This window comes from Phyllobates terribilis, unplaced genomic scaffold (genome assembly GCF_046119375.1).
Source record: "Phyllobates terribilis strain yellow unplaced genomic scaffold, ASM4611937v1 Scaffold_319__1_contigs__length_2182262, whole genome shotgun sequence".
In the NCBI taxonomy this organism is placed as follows: domain Eukaryota; kingdom Metazoa; phylum Chordata; class Amphibia; order Anura; family Dendrobatidae; genus Phyllobates; species Phyllobates terribilis.
The window spans coordinates 310,609-323,550 of record NW_027363079.1 but is presented as its reverse complement, the minus strand read 5'-3'; positions in this window follow the sequence as shown (position 1 = coordinate 323,550).

Genomic DNA, 12,942 nt, shown 5'->3' with positions numbered 1-12,942 from the left:
AAACTGTTTCAGTGTGTCGCTTACTGTTCAGCCGCAAATATATATCTTAAAAAAAGTCTGGTATACACCAGTAAATTATAACTGTGGTTTTGCAGTTCCACAGTAAAAAATCTTAGTATTATCCTGCTTTTGCCATTTTTTTCCGTAAAGAAAAACAGTAATAATGTCTCCTGATTGTTCAGACACAAATATATCTGTTGAAAATAGTCTGGTGTAGGCCCGAGAAATAGAACTGTGGTTTTGCTGTTCCACGGGTCAAATCTCTGTATTATCCTGCTTTTGCCATTCGTAGCCATAAAGAAAAACAGTAATAGTGTCTCCTGATTGTTCAGACACCAATATATCTGTTTAAAAGAATCTCATATACACCAGTAAATTATAACTGTGGTTTTGCCGTCCCATGGTAAAAAATCTTTACTATCCAGCTTTTGGCATTTTTTCTGTAAAGAAAAACAGTAATAGTGTCTCCCTGATTGTTCAGACACAAATATTTCTGTTTAAAATAGTCTGGTGTAGGCCAGAGAAAGAGAAGTGTTGTTTTGGAGTTCCACTGTTCAAACCTCTGTTATCCTGCTTTTGCCATTTTTTGTCATAAGGAAAAGCAGTAATAGTGCCTCCTGATTGTTCAGACACAAATATATCTGTTTAAAATAGTCTGGTGTAGGCCAGAGAAACAGAAGTGTGGTTTTGCAGTTCCACGGGCCAAACCTCTGAATTATCCACTTTTGGGCCATTTGTACCTAAAAAAAAACAGTTTGAGTGTGTTGCTCACTGTTCAGCCGCAAATATATATGTTTAAAAAAGTCTGGTATACACCAGTAAATTATAACTGTGGTTTTGTTGTTCCACCGTAAAAAATCTCTGTATTATCTTGCTTTTACCATTTTTAGCCGTAAAGAAAAACAGTAATAGTGTCTCCTGCTTGTTCAGACACCAATATATCTGTTTAAAAGAGTCTGGTATACACCAGTAAATTATAACTGTGGTTTTGCCGTCCCACGGTAAAAAATCTTTATTATCCAGCTTTTGGTATTTTTTCCGTAAAGAAAAACAGTAATAGGGTCTCCTGATTGTTCAGACACAAAGATATCTGTTTAAAATAGTCTGGTGTAGGCCAGAGAAATAGAAGTGTGGTTTAGCAGTTCCACGGGTCAAATCTCTGTATTATCCTGCTTTTGCCATATTTTGCCATAAAGAAAAACAGTAATAGTGTCTCCTGATTGTTCAGACACAAATATATCTGTTTAAAATAGTCTTGTATAGGACAGAGAAAGAGAAGTGGGGTTTTGCAGTTCCACGGTAAAAAATCTTTACTATCCAGCTTTTGGTATTTTTTCCGTAAAGAAAAACAGTAATAGTGTCTCCCTGATTGTTCAGACACAAATATTTCTGTTTAAAATAGTCTGGTGTAGGCCAGAGAAACAGAAGTGTGGTTTTGCAGTTCCACTGTTCAAACCTCTGTTATCCTGCTTTTGCCATTTTTTGTCGTAAAGAAAAACTGTAATAGTGTCTCCTGATTGTTCAGACACCAATATATCTGTTTAAAGAGTCTGGTATACACCAGTAAATTATAACTGTGGTTTTGCCGTTCCACGGTAAAAAATCTCTATTATCCAGCTTTTGTTATTTTTTCCGTAAAGGAAAAAAACTAATAGTATCTCCTGATTGTTCAGACACTAATTCATCTGTTTAAAAGAGTCTGATATACACCAGTAAATTATAACTGTGGTTTTGCCGTCCCACGGTAAAAAATCTTTACTATCCAGCTTTTGGTATTTTTTCCGTAAAGAAAAACAGTAGTAGTGTCTCACTGATTGTTCAGACACAAATATATCTGTTTAAAATAGTCTGGTGTAGGCCAGAGAAATAGAAGTGTGGTTTAGCAGTTCCACGGGTCAAATCTCTGTTTTATCCTGCTTTTGCCATATTTTGCCATAAAGAAAAACAGTAATAGTGTCTCCTGATTGTTCAGACACAAATATATCTGTTTAAAATAGTCTTGTGTAGGATAGAGAAAGAGAAGTGTGGTTTTGCAGATCCACGGTAAAAAATCTTTACTATCCAGCTTTTGGTATTTTTTCCATACAAAAAACAGTAATAGTGTCTCCCTGATTGTTCAGACACAAATATTTCTATTTAAAGTAGTCTGGTGTAGGCCAGAGAAACAGAAGTGGGGTTTTGCAGTTCCACTGTTCAAACCTCTTTTATCCTGCTTTTGCCATTTTTTGTCATAAAGAAAAACAGTAATAGTGTCTCCTGATTATTCAGACACACATATATCTGTTTAAAATAGTCTTGTGTAGGACAGAGTAAGAGATGTGTGGTTTTGCAGTTCCACGGTTCAAACCTCTGTATTATCCACTTTTGAGCCATTTATACCTAAAAAAAAAAAGTTTGAGTGTCTCGCTCACTGTTCATCCGCAAATATATATATTGAAAAAAGTCTGGTATACACCAGTAAATTATAACTGTGGTTGTGCTGTTCCACGGTAAAAAATCTCTGTATTATCCTGCTTTTGCCGTTTGTAGCCATAAAGAAAAACAGTAATAGTGTCTCCTGATTGTTCAGACACCAATATATCTGTTTAAAATAGTCTGATATACACCAGTAAATTATAACTGTGGTTTTGCCATCCCAAGGTAAAAAATCTTTACTATCCAGCTTTTGGTATTTTTTCCGTAAAGAAAAACAGTAATAGTGTCTCCCTGATTGTTCAAACACAAATATTTCTGTTTAAAATAGTCTGGTGTAGGCCAGAGAAACAGAAGTGTGGTTTTGCAGTTCCACTATTCAAACCTCTGTTATCCTGCTTGGCCATTTTTTGTCGTAAAGAAAAGCAGTAATAGTGTCTCCTGATTGTTCAGACACACATATATCTGTTTAAATTAGTCTTGTGTAGGACAGAGAAAGAGAAGTGTGGTTTTACAGTTCCACGGGCCAAACCTCTGTATTTTCCACTTTTGGGCAATTTATACCTAAAAAAAAAACAGTTTGAGTGTGTCGCTCACTGTTCAGCCGCAAATATATATATTGAAAAAAGTCTGGTATACACCAGTAAATTATAACTATGGTTGTGCTGTTCCACGGTAAAAAATCTCTATTATCCTGCTTTTGGCATTTTTTGCCGTAAAAAAAGAACTGGAATAGTGTCTCCTGATTGTTCAGACACAAATATATCTGTTTAAAATAGTCTGGTGTAGGCCAGAGAAACAGAAGTGTGGTTTTGCAGTTCCATGGTTCAAACCTCTGTATTATCCACTTTTGGGCCATTTATACCTAAAAAAAACCCAGTTTGAGTGTGTCGCTCACTGTTCAGCCGCAAATATATATCTTAAAAAAAGTCTGGTATACACCAGTAAATTATAACTGTGGTTTTGCAGTTCCACAGTAAAAAATCTTAGTATTATCCTGCTTTTGCCATATTTTTCCGTAAAAAAAACCAGTAATAATGTCTCCTGATTGTTCAGACACAAATATATCTGTTGAAAATAGTCTGGTGTAGGCCCGAGAAATAGAACTGTGGTTTTGCTGTTCCACGGGTCAAATCTCTGTATTATCCTGCTTTTGCCATTCGTAGCCATAAAGAAAAACAGTAATAGTGTCTCCTGATTGTTCAGACACCAATATAGCTGTTTAAAAGAATCTGATGTACACCAGTAAATTATAACTGTGGTTTTGCCGTCCCATGGTAAAAAATCTTTACTATCCAGCTTTTGGCATTTTTTCTGAAAAGAAAAACAGTAATAGTGTCTCCCTGATTGTTCAGACACAAATATTTCTGTTTAAAATAGTCTGGTGTAGGCCAGAGAAAGAGAAGTGTTGTTTTGGAGTTCCACTGTTCAAACCTCTGTTATCCTGCTTTTGCCATTTTTTGTCATAAAGAAAAGCAGTAATAGTGCCTCCTGATTGTTCAGACACAAATATATCTGTTTAAAATAGTCTGGTGTAGGCCAGAGAAACAGAAGTGTGGTTTTGCAGTTCCACGGTTCAAATCTCTGTATTATCCACTTTTGGGCCATTTGTACCTAAAAAAAAACAGTTTGAGTGTGTTGCTCACTGTTCAGCCGCAAATATATATGTTTAAAAAAGTCTGGTATACACCAATAAATTATAACTGTGGTTTTGTTGTTCCACCGTAAAAAATCTCTGTATTATCTTGCTTTTGCCATTTTTAGCCGTAAAGAAAAACAGTAAAAGTGTCTCCTCATTGTTCAGACACCAATATATCTGGTTGAAAGAGTCTGGTATACACCAGTAAATTATAACTGTGGTTTTGCCATCCCACAGTAAAAAATCTCTATTATCCAGCTTTTGGTATTTTTTGCGTAAAGAAAAACAGTAATAGTGTCTCCTGATTGTTCAGACACCAATATATCTGTTTAAAAGAGTCTGGTATACACTAGTAATTTATAACTGTGGTTTTCCCATCCCAAGGTAAAAAATCTTTACTATCCAGCTTTTGGTATTTTTTCCGTAAAGAAAAACAGTAATAGTGTCTACCTGATTGTTCAGACACAAATATTTCTGTTTAAAATAGTCTGGTGTAGGCCAGAGAAACAGAAGTGTGGTTTTGCAGTTCCACTATTCAAACCTCTGTTATCCTGCTTTTGGCATTTTTTGTCGTAAAGAAAAGCAGTAATAGTGTCTCCTGATTGTTCAGACACACATATATCTGTTTAAAATAGTCTTGTGTAGGACAGAGAAAGAGAAGTGTGGTTTTACAGTTCCACGGGCCAAACCTCTGTATTATCCACTTTTGGGCAATTTATACCTAAAAAAAAAAAAAGTTTGAGTGTGTCGCTCACTGTTCAGCCGCAAATATATATATTGAAAAAAGTCTGGTATACACCAGTAAATTATAACTGTGGTTGTGCTGTTCCACGGTAAAAAATCTCTATTATCCTGCTTTTGCCATTTTTTGCCGTAAAAAAAGAACTGGAATAGTGTCTCCTGATTGTTCAGACACAAATATATCTGTTTAAAATAGTCTGGTGTAGGTCAGAGAAACAGAAGTGTGGTTTTGCAGTTCCACGGTTCAAACCTCTGTATTATCCACTTTTGGGCCATTTGTACCTAAAAAAACCCAGTTTGAGTGTGTTGCTCACTGTTCAGCGGCAAATGTATATGTTTAAAAAAGTCTGGTACACCAGTAAATTATAACTGTGGTTTTGTTGTTCCACCGTAAAAAATCTCTGTATTATCTTGCTTTTGCCATTTTTAGCCGTAAAGAAAAACAGTAAAAGTGTCTCCTCATTGTTCAGACACCAATATATCTGCTTGAAAGAGTCTGGTATACACCAGTAAATTATAACTGTGGTTTTGCCATCCCACAGTAAAAAATCTCTATTATCCAGCTTTTGGTATTTTTTCCGTAAAGAAAAACAGTAATAGTGTCTCCTGATTGTTCAGACACCAATATATCTGTTTAAAAGAGTCTGGTATACACTAGTAATTTATAGCTGTGGTTTTGCCGTTCCACTGTAAAAAATCTCTATTATCCTGGTTTTGTCATTTTTTGCCGTAAAAAAAAACTGTAATAGTGTGTCCCTGATTGTTGAGACACAAATATATCTGTTGAAATAGTCTGGTGTATGATCGAGAAATAGAACTGTGGTTTTGCAGTTCCACTGGTCAAATTTCTGTATTATCCTGCTTTTGGTATTTTTTGCAGTAAAGAAAAACAGTAATAGTGTCTCCTGATTGTTCATACAATATATCTGTTTAAAAGAGTCTGGTATACACCAGTAAATTATAACTGTGGTTTTGCTGTCCCACCTTAAAAAATCTCTATTATCCAGCTTTTGGTATTTTTTCCGTAAAGAAAAACAGTAATAGTCTCTCCCTGATTGTTCAGACACAAATATATCTGTTTAAATGAGTCTTGTGTAGGCCAGAGAAACAGAAGTGCGATTTTGCAATTCCACGTTTCAAACCTCTGTATTATCCACTTTTGGGCCATTTGTACCTAAAAAACAGTGTGAGTGTGTCGCTCACTGTTCAGCCGCAAATATATACATTTAAAAAGGTCTGGTATACACCAGTAAATTATAACTGTGGTTTTTGCTGTCCACAGTAAAAAATCTCTGTATTATCCTAATTTTGCCATATTTTCCTGTAGAGAAAAACAGTAGTAATGTCTCCTGATTGTTCATATACAAATATATCTGTTGAAAATAGTCTGGTGTAGGCCCGAGAAATAGAAGTGTGGTTTTGCAGTTCCACGGGTCAAATCTCTGTATTATCCTGCTTTTGGCATTTTTGCCGTAAAGAATAACAGTAATAGTGTCTCCTGATTGTTCAGACACCAATATATCTGTTTAAAAGAGTCTGGTATACACCAGTAAATTATAACTGTGGTTTTGCCGTTCCACGGTAAAAAATCTCTATTATCCTGCTTTTGATATTTTTTCCATGAAGAAAAACAGTAATAGTGTCTCCTGATTGTTCAGACACCAATATATCTCTTGAAAATAGTCTGGTGTAAGCCCGAGAAATAGAAGTGTGGTTTTGCAGTTCCAGGGGTCAAATCTCAGTATTATCCTGCTTTTGCCATTTTTTGCCATAAATAAAAACAGTAATAGTGTCTCCTGATTGTTCAGACACAAATATATCTGTTGAAAATAGTCTGGTGTAGGCCCGAGATATAGAAGTGTGGTTTTGCAGTTCCACGAGTCAAATCTCTGTATTATCCTGCTTTTGGTATTTTTTGCCGTAAAGAAAAACAGTAATAGTGTCTGCTGATTGTTCAGACACTAATATATCTGTTTAAAAGAGTCTGGTATACACCAGTACATTATAACTGTGGTTTTGCCTTCCCACGGTAAAACTCTCTATTATCCAGCTTTTGATATTTTTTCCATAAAGAAAAACAGTAATAGTGTCTCCTGATTGTTCAGACACCACGATATCTATTGAAAATAGTCTGGTGTAGGCCCGAGAAATAGAAGTGTGGTTTTGCAGTTCCACGGGTCAAATCTCAGTATTATCCTGCTTTTGCCATTTTTTGCCATAAAGAAAATCAGTAATAGTGTCTCCCTTATTGTTCAGACACAAATATATGTATTGAAAATAGTCTGGTGTAGGCCCAAGAAATAGAAGTGTGGTTTTGCAGTACCACGGGTCAAATCTCTCTATTGTGCTGCTTTTGCCATTTTTTGCTGTAAAGAAAAGTCGTAATAGTGTCTCCTGATTGTTCAGACACAAATATATCTGTTGAAAATAGTCTGGTGCAGGCCAGAGATATAGAAGTGTGGTTTTGCAGTTCCACCAGTCAAATCTCTGTATTATCCTGCTTTTGGTATTTTTTGCCGTAAAGAAAAACAGTAATAGTGTCTACTGATTGTTCAGACACTAATATATCTGTTTAAAAGAGTCTGGTATACACCAGTACATTATAACTGTGGTTTTGCCTTCCCACGGTAAAACTCTCTATTATCCAGCTTTTGATATTTTTTCCATAAAGAAAAACAGTAATGGTGTCTCCTGATTGTTCAGACACCAATATATCTCTTTAAAATAATCTGGTGTAGGCCCGAGAAATAGAAGTGTGGTTTTGCAGTTCCACGGGTCAAGTCTCAGTATTATCCTGCTTTTGCCATTTTTTGCCTTAAAGAAAATCAGTAATAGTGTCTCCCTGATTGTTCAGACACAAATATATCTGTTGAAAAAAGTCTGGTGCAGGCCCGAGAAATAGAACTGTGGTTTTGCAGTTCCATGGGTCAAATCTCTGTATTATTCTGCTTTTGGCATTTTTTGACATAAAGAAATACAGTAATAGTGTCACCTGATTGTTCAGACACCAATATATCTGTTTAAAAGAGTCTGGTATACACCAGTAAATTATAAATGTGGTTTTGCCATCCACAGTAAAAAATCTCTATTATCTAGCTTTAGGTATTTTTTCCGTAAAGAAAAACAGTAATAGTGTCTCCTGATTGTTCAGACACCAATATATCTGTTTAAAAGAGTCTGGTATACACCAGTAAATTTTAACTGTGGTTTTGCCATTCCACTGTAAAAAATCTCTATTATCCTGCTTTTGTCATTTTTTGCCGTAAAAATAAAACTGTAATAGTGTGTCCCTGATTGTTCAGACACAAATATATCTGTTCAAAATTGCCTATTGTATGACCGAGAAATAGAAGTGTTGTTCTGCAGTACCACGGGTCAAATCTCTGTATTATCCTGCTTTTGCCATTTTTTGCCATAAAGAAAAACAGTAATAGTGTGTCCTGATTGTTCAGATACAAATATATCTGTTGAAAATAGTCTTTTGTAGGCCCGAGATATAGAAGTGTGGTTTTGCAGTTCCATGAGTCAAATCTCTGTATTATCCTGCTTTTGGTATTTTTTGCCATAAAGAAAATCAGTAATAGTGTCTGCTGATTGTTCAGACACTAATATATCTGTTTAAAAGAGTCTGGTATACACCAGTACATTATAACTGTTGTTTTGCCTTCCCACGGTAAAACTCTCTATTATCCAGCTTTTGATATTTTTTCCATAAAGAAAAACAGTAATAGTGTCTCCTGATTGTTCAGACACCAATATATCTGTCGAAAATAGTCTGGTGTAGGCCCGAGAAATAGAACTGTGGTTTTGCAGTTCCACAGTAAAAAATCTCTATTATCCTGCTTTTGTCATTTTTTGCCGTAAAAAAAAACTGTAATAGTGTCTCCCTTATTGTTCAGACACAAATATATCTGTTGAAAATAGTCTGGTGTAGGCCCATGAAATAAAAGTGTGGTTCTGCAGTACCACGGGTCAAATCTCTGTATTATCCTGCTTTTGCCATTTTTTGCCATAAAGAAAAACAGTAATAGTTTCTCCTGATTGTTCAGACAGAAATAAATCTGTTGAACATAGTCTGTTGTAGGCCCGAGAAATAGAAGTGTGGTTTTGCAGTTCCACGGGTCAAATCTCTGTATTATCCTGCTTTTGGCATTTTTTGCCGTAAAGAAAAACAGTAATAGTGTCTCCTGATTGTTCAGACACCAATATATCTGTTTAAAAGAGTCTGGTATACACCAGTACATTATAACTGTGGTTCTGCCTTCCACGGTAAAAAATCTCTATTATCCTGCTTTTGTCATTTTTTGCTGTAAAAAAAACCTGTAATCGTGTCTCCCTGATTGTTCAGACACAAATATATCTGTTGAAAATAGTCTGGTGTAGGCCAGAGAAATAGAAGTGTTGTTTTGCAGTTGCAGTTCCACGGGTCAAATCTCTGTATTGTCCTGCTTTTGCCATTTTTTGCCGTAAATGAAAACAGTAATAGTGTCTCCTGATTGTTCAGACACAAATATATCTGTTGAAATTAGTCTGGTGTAGGCCCGAGATATAGAAGTGTGATTTTGCAGTTCCACGAGTCAAATCTCTGTATTATCCTGCTTTTGGTATTTTTTGCCGTAAAGTAAAACAGTAATAGTGTCTGCTGATTGTTCAGACACTAATATATCTGTTTAAAAGAGTCTGGTATACACCAGTACATTATAACTGTGGTTTTGCCTTCCCACGGTAAAACTCTCTATTGTCCAGCTTTTGATATTTTTTCCATAAAGAAAAACAGTAATAGTGTCTCCTGATTGTTCAGACACCAAAATATCTGTTTAAAAGAGTCTGGTATACACCAGTAAATTAAAATTGTGGTTTTGCCATGCCACTGTAAAAAATCTCTATTATCCTGCTTTTGTCATTTTTTGCCGTAAAAAAAACTGTAATAGTGTCTCCCTGATTGTTCAGACACAAATATATCTGTTGAAAATAGTCTGGTGTAGGTCCAAGAAATAGAAGTGTGGTTTTGTAGTTCCACGGCTCAAATTTCTGTATTGTTCTGCTTTTGCCATTTTTTGCCGTAAAGAAAAACCATAATAGTGTCTCCTGATTGTTCAGACACAAATATATCTGTTGAAAATAGTCTGGTGTAGGCCCGAGATATAGAAGTGTGGTTTTGCAGTTCCACGAGTCAAATCTCTGTATTATCCTGCTTTTGGTATTTTTTGCCGTAAAGAAAAACAGTAATAGTGTCTGCTGATTGTTCAGACACTAATATATCTGTTTAAAAGAGTCTGGTATACACCAGTACATTATAACTGTGGTTTTGCCTTCCCACGGTAAAACTCTCTATTATCCAGCTTTTGATATTTTTTCCATAAAGAAAAACAGTAATAGTGTCTCCTGATTGTTCAGACACCAAGATATCTGTTGAAAATAGTCTGGTGTAGGCCCGAGAAATAGAAGTGTGGTTTTGCAGTTCCACGGGTCAAATCTCAGTATTATCCTGCTTTTACCATTTTTTGCCATAAAGAAAATCAGTAATAGTGTCTCCCTTATTGTTCAAACACAAATATATGTATTGAAAATAGTCTGGTGTAGGCCCAAGAAATAGAAGTGTGGTTTTGCAGTTCCACGGGTCAAATCTCTGTATTGTGCTGCTTTTGCCATTTTTTGCTGTACAGAAAAGCCGTAATAGTGTCTCCTGATTGTTCAGACACAAATATATCTGTTGAAAATAGTCTGGTGCAGGCCAGAGATATAGAAGTGTGGTTTTGCAGTTCCACCAGTCAAATCTCTGTATTATCCTGCTTTTGGCATTTTTTGCCGTAAAGAAAAACAGTAATAGTGTCTCCTGATTGTTCAGACACCAATATATCTGTTTGAAAGAGTATGGTATACACTAGTAAATTAAAACTGTAGTTTTGCCGTTCCACATTAAAAAATCTCTATTATCCAGCTTTTAGTATTTTTTCCATAAAGAAAAACAGTAATATTGTCTCCTGATTGTTCAGACACCAATATATCTGTTTAAAAGAGTCTGGTATACACCAGTAAATTATAACTGTGGTTTTGCCGTTCCACATTAAAAAATCTCTATTATCCAGCTTTTGGTATTTTTTCCGTAAAGAAAAACAGTAATAGTGTCTCCTGATTGTTCAGACACCAATATATCTGTTTAAAAGAGTCTGGTATACACCAGTAAATTATAACTGTGTTTTTGCCTCCCACAGTAAAAAATCTCTATTATCCAGCTTTTGGTATTTTTTCCGTAAAGAAAAACAGTAATAGTGGCTCCTGATTGTTCAGACACAAATATATCTGTTTAAATTAGTCTGGTGAAGGCCAGATAAATAGAAGTGTGGTTTGGCAGTTCCACAGTTCAATCCTCTGTATTATCCACCTTTGGGCCATTTTTGCCTTAAAAAAAACAGTTTGAGTGTGTCGCTCTCACTGTTCAGCCGCAAATACATCTATTTAAAATTGTCTGTTATACCCCAGTAAACAATAACTGTGGTTTTGCCATTCCACGGTAAAAAATCTGTATTATTCAGCTTTTGGTATTTTTTTTTATAAAGAAAAACAGTAATAGTTTCTCCCTGATTGTTTAGATTGTTTAAATTAGTCGGGTGTAGGCCAGAGAAATAGAACTGTGGTTTTCCTCTTCCACGGATCTAATCTACTTTTTATTACCCTTTTTCCATTGATATTGCGAGTGTAAGATATTTTATTTCCTTTACAATGGGCAAGGCGCATGGTAAGGGACGTGGAACCGGACGTTCTGGTGATTGTGAGTGCAGAGGACGGGGCCGTGGCCAAGGTGAAAATGTGCCACAACCAACAGCCACATCTTCTCACTCCCACTTCTTGACCGATTTACCAGGGAAGCACAGAACAACACCAGTATTGTGAACTGATCAGTGTGAACAGGTTATTAATTGGATAGCAGATAATACTTCCAGTTATCTGGGCACCACCACCTCCGGTCTGTCTTCCACACGGTCAAATCTTAGTAGCCTTGAGTTTCCACCGCATACTCCTCCTCACCCTGATGCTCCTTCCTCCCACCATGCCGAGTGTCGTCAGACAGCAACTGATCCCACACTTGGACACTCTGAAGAGCTGTTCACTGGTCCATTTCCAGATTTGTGCCCCTCGCCTGCTCCGCTTGAAGTGGTGGAAGAGGAGATCCCATGTAGCGATGCCCAAATATTTGAACTGCCACAGCCACAGGAAGTCGACGCTGGCAATTTGTCACAAGAGGGGGATAATGGTGAGACACCATTGCCAGGAAGTGAGGAGGAGGATCATGGTGTGCAAGTGGAAGAGGAGGAGGTGGTGGATGATCTAGTAACTGACCCAACGTGGCAGGAGGACATGCAGAGCGAGGCCAGTGGCACACAGGGTGAGGGAGGCAGAGTACCCCAACAGGCAGGAAGAAGCAGTGTGATGGCCGCACACAGAAGGCAGGCAACAGTTCCCCGTAACACCAACACGAGGGACGTTGCAAGTACAACCTGTAGGTCTTCCGGAGTCTGGAAGTTTTTTAAAGACTCTGCTGATAACCCCCAAGAGGCCATTTGTACCACCTGCCATGCCAGAATCAGCAGGGGTGACAAAACTACCAGCCTGACCACCACCAGCATGATCAGGCACATGGCAGCAAAGCACCCGACTTTGTGGGGTGAACCCCAGGTTCCAAGACCAGTGTCAGCAGGTGTCACCACTGCTTCTACAGGTGTTGTGCATGCAATAGAACCCCCTGTTGTGTGTGCAAGGCAATCCCCTGTCCATACTGCATGCAAAGATGCCCCCTCCTCTCAGTCTTCACTTGTTATGGCAGTTTCTAAAGAAACAGCATCAACGTCCACGTCCTCATCCCACCGCAGCATTCAATTGTCCATATCCCAGACCTTTGAACGAAAGCGGAAATTCGCAGCTAACGCCCCACAGGCCACAGTCCTAAATTCGCATATTTCACGACTGCTTCCGTTGGAAATGCTGCCTTTTAGGCTGGTGGAGACGGAATCCTTCCGCAACCTTATAGCGGTGGCCGGCCCTCGGTACTCGGTCCCCAGCCGACACTATTTTGCCCGGTGTGCCATCCCCGCACTACACAAGCACGTGTCCCAAAACATCTGCCGTGCCCTCAACAATGCAGTTACTGG